This window comes from Triticum aestivum, chromosome 3A, assembly GCF_018294505.1.
Source record: "Triticum aestivum cultivar Chinese Spring chromosome 3A, IWGSC CS RefSeq v2.1, whole genome shotgun sequence".
In the NCBI taxonomy this organism is placed as follows: domain Eukaryota; kingdom Viridiplantae; phylum Streptophyta; class Magnoliopsida; order Poales; family Poaceae; genus Triticum; species Triticum aestivum.
The window spans coordinates 568,026,514-568,033,040 of NC_057800.1; positions in this window are offsets into that span (position 1 = coordinate 568,026,514).

Genomic DNA, 6,527 nt, shown 5'->3' on the forward strand with positions numbered 1-6,527 from the left:
AATCGGATCGGGGCAGCGCCCCGCTGGCCACCTCACCCGAGCCGCCTCGCCGAACCTTCCCCTCCTCAACGGTCGTCCTCGACGCCTTCTCCCTGACGCGCCCCAGCACTCGTCGCCCCCGACCTGAGCGCCGTTGTCGATCGTCACCCGACGCCACGCTCCTTCGACCTCGCCATCCACCCCGCACGTCGTCACCGACCGCCGCCGAGCCCGCTGCCCTAAACCCCTACGGCCAATGTGAGCGCCTCCCCATGCCCCTCTCCCCTCTTCCTTTGTCACCGCGCGCCCGAGGCCGTGCTTACTCGCGGCCTCCCCGTGCTCGTCGCGCCTGAACCGTCCCCCGCCGTCGCCTCGCCATACGCGGCCACCAAGGGCCGCGCACCTCACCTCACCGCCTCTACGTGGCCATGGCCGTCGCGGTTCGCCCGCGCGCGAACCACGTTGCCCCACCGCGTGCGCCCCGCGGCCTCTGCCGGCCGCCACCCCTGCTCCTCACGTCCTCGCCCCCGGTTCCCCTGCTGCTGATGCCGCCAGGAGCCGCTCGCCCGACGCGCTCCCCGCACCCACGCTCACGATGAGCGTGCACCCCGGCGCACCTGAACGCACCCACGACCGTGCCCGTCGGCGATGCTCTACCTGCTGCTGCTCCCCGCCGTGTGCGCGCGCACCCGCGCCGCCCGCTGCCGCTTCCGACCCACGGCGGCCTTGCCGCGGCCCGCCGACGTGCAGCCTTGGCCCCATGTGCCGCTGGTGTCGCTCATCGTTGTGGCCGCTGACGCCCAGCGCAGATCCCTCCCTGTCGACCTGGGCGGGTGCCCAGCGCCCGCTCGCTCGTGCGCCCGCTAGCCCGCAACGGCCCCGTGGCCCTATGACATGTGGGGCCTCAGCCCTAGAACGTTTTTTTTAATAAAAAAATAATTAGACATTAATTAATTAATCAGTTAACTAAATAATTAACCTTAATTAATTCTGCTTAAACCAGCTAATTAGATAATTAACCTAATTAACTATGTCTAATTAAACAGCTAACTAAACAGTCTATGACCAGTGGGACCCACACGTCAGTTGACCAGTCAACACCCCTGTTGACTGCTGACGTCATGCTGGCGTCGTGCTGACGTCAGCATGCACTATTCTGGATAATGTTGGATTTAAATAAACAATTAAAATCTGAAAATAATTAAAAACTTTAGAAAATCATATAAAATAATCCGTGACTCGGATGAAAACACTTTGTACATGAAAGTTGCTCAGAACGACGAGACGAATCCGGATACGTAGCCCGTTCGTCCGCCACACATCCCTAGCATAGCAAACACGCAACTTTCCCCCTCCATTTCATTTGCCCGAAAACGCGAAACACCGGGATACTTTCTCGGATGTTTCCCCCCTTCACCAGTAGCACCTAGTACCACGTTAGGTCACCCCTAGCACCGTGTATTGCCTTATTATGCTTTATGATGCTTTGATTGCTCTGTTATTTATTGTGTTCCCCCTCCGCTACTTCTTTCCGATAGATCCCGAGACTGCTGCCGATACCCCTGTGTACGGCTACGGAGTTGACGACCCCTCTCTCTTGCCAGAGCAACCAGGCAAGCCCCCCCCCCTTGATCACCAGATATCGCCTACTCTCCTCTATACTGCTTGCATTAGAGTAGTGTAGCATGTTACTGCTTTCCGTTAATCCTATCCTGATGCATAGCCTGTCATTGTTGCTACAGTTGTTACCCTTACCTGCTATCCTACTAAGTATAGGATGCTAGTGTTCCATCAGTGGCCCTACACTCTTGTCCATCTGCCATGCTATACTACTGGGCCGTGATCACTTCGGGAGGTGATCACGGGCATATACTATATACCTTACATAGTTATATTACTTATGATATTGTTTGGAGATGGGGGCTGAAGGGGCAGGTGGCTCCATCCCGGTAGAGGTGGGCCTGGGTTCCCGATGGCCCCCGATTGTTACTTTGAGGCGGAGCGACAGGGCAGGTTGAGACCACCTAAGAGAGAGGTGGCCCTGGCCCTGGTCGGTGTTCGCGGATACTTAACACGTTTAACGAGATCTTGGTATTTGATCTGAGTCTGGCTACTGGCCTATACGCACTAACCATCTACACGGGGACAGTTATGGGCACTCGACGTCGTGGTATCAGCCGAAGCCTTCGTGACGTCAGCGACTGAGTGGCGCGCGCCGGATTGGACCGTAAGCCTGCTCTTGTATTAAGGGGGCTAGTTCTGCTTCCGGCCGCATTCGCAACGTGCAGGTGTGCAAAGGGCGATGGGCCTAGACCCCTGCGCCATAGGATTTAGACCGGCGTGCTGACCTCTCTGTTGTGCCTAGGTAGGGTTGCGACGTGTTGATCTTCCGAGGCCGGGCATGACCCAGAAAAGTGTGTCCGGCCAAATGGGATCCAGCGTGTTGGGTTATGTGTTGCACCCCTGCAGGGAAGTTAATCTATTCGAATAGCCGTGATCTTCGGTAACAGGACGACTTGGAGTTGTACCTTGACCTTATGACAACTAGAACCGGATACTTAATAAAACACACCCTTCCAAGTGCCAGATACAACCGGTGATCGCTCTCTCACAGGGCGACGAGGGGAGGGTCATCGATTAGGATTATGCTATGTGATGATGCTTGGAGGACTTCAGTCTACTCTCTTCTACATGCTGCAAGACGGAGGCTGCCAGAAGCGTAGTCTTCGAAAGGACTAGCTATCCCCCTTATCCCGGCTTTCTGCAGTTCAGTCCACATATAATAGCCTTATTCCAGTTGATACCAATGCATACATATGTAGTGTAGCTCCTTGCTTGCGAGTACTTTGGATGAGTACTCACGGTTGCTTTCTCCCTCTTTTCCCCCTATCCCTTCTACCTGGTTGACGCAACCAGATGTTGGAGCCCAGGAGCCAGACGCCACCTTCGATGACGATTACTACTACTCGGGAGGTGCCTACTACTACGTGCAGCCCGCCGACGGCGACCAGGAGTAGTTTAGGAGGATCCCAGGCAGGAGGCCTGCGCCTCTTTCGATCTGTATCCCAGTTTGTGCTAGCCTTCTTAAGGCAAACTTGTTTAACTTATGTCTGTACTCAGATATTGTTGCTTTCGCTGACTCGTCTATGATCGAGCTCTTGTATTCGAGCCCTCGAGGCCCCTGGCTTGTAATATGATGCTTGTATGACTTATTTTATTTGTAGAGTTGTGTTGTGATATCTACCCGTGAGTCCTTGGTCTTGATCGTACACATTTGCGTGCATGATTAGTGTACAGTCAAATCGGGGGCGTCACATTGCCCTTACAAACTCCTTGGTTTAACTCCACAATCTTGTCGGAGGCTCCCAAGTGACACCTAGCCAATCTAGGAGACACCACTCTCCAAGAAGTAACAAATGGTGTGTTGATGATGAACTCCTTGCTCTTGTGCTTCAAGTGATAGTCTCCCCAACACTCAACTCTCTCTCACAGGATTTGGATTTGGTGGAAAGAAGATTTGAGTGGAAAGCAACTTGGGGAAGGCTAGAGATCAAGATTCATATGGTTGGAATGGAATATCTTGACCTCAACACAAGTGTAGGTGGTTCTCTCTCAGAAAATGTGTATTGGAAGTGTAGGTATGTTCTGATGGCTCTCTCCACGAATGAAGAGTGGGTGGAGGGGTATATATAGCCTCCACACAAAATCTAACCATTACACACAATTTGCCAAACTCGGTGGGACCGAATGGTTAAACTCGGTCAGACTGATTCAGCAAACCTAGTGACCGTTAGGATTTTCGGTGGGACTGAGATGCAACTCGGTAGGACCGATATGGTTAGAGTTAGGGCATAACGTAATCTCGGTGTGACCGATTACACAAACTCGGTGGGACCGATTTTGGTAATAAGCTAACCAAAGAGTTGGCCAGGTAAACTTGGTGGGACCGATTCGCTCATCTCGGTGAGACCGAAATGTTACAAAAGGGAAATAGAGAGTTTACATTGCAATCTCGGTGGGACCGATCGCTCATCTCGGTAAGACCGAAACGTTACGAAGGGAAATAGAGCGATTACAATCCCATCTCGGTGAGACCGAGATCCCTATCGGTGAGACCGATTTGCCTAGGGTTTGTGGCAGTGGCTATGACATTTGAAACTCGGTGGCGCCGGATAGAAAGAATCGGTGGGGCCGAGTTTGACTTTTGGTTTAGGTCATATGTGGATGTGGGAAGGTAGTTGAGGATTTTGGAGCATATCACTAAGCATTTTGAGCAAGCAAGCCATTAAGCAACACCTCATCCCTCCTTGATAGTATTGGCTTTTCCTATAGACTCAATGTGATCTTGGATCATGTAGAGTCTTGAGCTTCAAGCTTGAGCCAAACTTTTTGTCCTTAGAATTTTGAGGGATTCACTTTCCTCATCCATGCCATGCCATTCATTGAGCTTTTCCTGAAATATTAATCTTGGAATAATGTTAGCTCAATGAGCTATATGTTGTTAGGAATTACCAAAACCACCTAGGGATAGTTGCACTTTCAGTTTGACATGGCAATATGGGAGGCATGATAAAGCATGTGGTAGGTATCGCGGCATAGGCATAGCAATATAGCGAGCAACTAGCCAGCAAAGAAAGAAGTGATTTCGAGGATATGGTCATCTTGCCTGCAAAGTTCTCCGAGTTGACGTAAGCTTGATCCTCGTAAGCGTACTCAACGGGTTCCTCGATCACGTACTCGTCTCCCGGCTCTACCCAAGGCAAGAACACAAGCAAGGGAAACACAATCAACCACGGTGCAATGCGCAAGCAACATGATGCAAAACTTGGCATGATATGCGGGATGTAATATGCAATGCATATGCGTGCTTCGGAAGGGAAAGATTGAACCAGGCCTCAACTTGGCAAACCAAGAGTGCCGCTGGAAAGATGAGTTGATTTTGGTCGAAATCGATATAAAGATCACCGGAATCGGATGCACGGTTTGCAAAAGGCAAGCAAAACAATAATGGCATGATTATGCGATTAACAGCACGATGCCATCTAAAATGCAACAAGAAACTAAGCTATTGCACTCTAACATAGCAACAAAGTACATGGCAGTGATCCACTCAAGATGCTTGACAAAAGATGAACGCTGAGCCACGGCTAAATCACACAAGAGTAGGTTCAAAGTGCAAAAGATAACAACCTCTCAGACTTAGTGAAAATAACAACATGATGGGAATTAACATCAGGAAGCAATGTTTAGAGCAAGATAACAACATACTACAGGATCAGAACATAGCAACACAAGGCATGGCATGAAACTACTCAAAGCATATAACAAAAGTCCCTTACTGACCATAAGCCAAAAAGGATCAGAAGATATGATGGCACCCATGTAAACATAGCAAGTCTCGTTAACAGATTCAGGCTTAGCAGAAAACTGGACATGGCAAAACAGAGTTACGTAGGCATGTTTGCGAGCTCGATGCACTCACCACAAGGCATTTCATGACAAACTAATCATACACCCAGCAAGAAGACATGTTCAAGAAGCTAACCATGGCAAGAACCATCTCATAGCATGCATGGATCAACTACAACACCCTTGGCAAAATTGATTAACACGTAAACAATCTGCCAGGAACATTTTATAGCAGAAGTAGAGCAAGATTGAGTCATGCTAGGGTACTCCATAATTGCAAACAAAGACATGGTTGGAAAGAACATAACAATATCTCAAAATCATCCTTACTGAACATGCTCAAAAGAGGCATGGATCACTCTGTAGCAACAAGAATACATGGCATAAAAATAACATCAGGGAAATGACTTAGAAGAATTCTAAGTCCCTGAAATCAGCAACATCACGAGAGCTACTTTGCATGCTTGTGCTAGTCACCACATTTATCACAAAAATACATGGCATACACCCCTATAAAGATGGCATGGCATAGCCCAAAACACATGTAGGGCTCAAGTTCATAGGAGGCACACAATAATCATGGAAAAAATGACAAATGCTCATAATCTGTTAAGAATCAGGAACTAACATTATGAAGCACTCTTCCAACAGCATTTTAGGCATCAAGATGGACTCAAACAAGCATGGTGCAATGGAACAAAATGAAGAGCACATCCAGACAAACAATTTGATATATCACACGTCCAAAGCGGAGCTACGATGACAAAGTTATGATGCGATGAACAGGGCTAGAAAATATTAGGGACTTAGGGAAAAACGAGAGTCAACCCTAGGGTTTACTGTAGTTGGATCTGGATCTGGACGGCACACGAACCGAGGATCGCCGGAAAAGGGGTCTCGTCAAAGAGGAAGCAGAGGGTGGCGGCCGGGGCTTGGGGCGGGGACGGCGAGGTCCTGGGACGCAGCGGCGGGCACGGACGCCGAGGCACGGCCGGCTCCGGTAGGGAGGCGCGGCGGTGCGGTGAAGGAGGCGGCGGTGTCGCCGGAGTGGAGATTCGACGCTGGCGGCGGCGACCGAAGCGAGGTAGGCGTGGGCGGCGCGGCTGCCGGAGCTCGCGGGTTGTGAGGCGAGGAGGCGG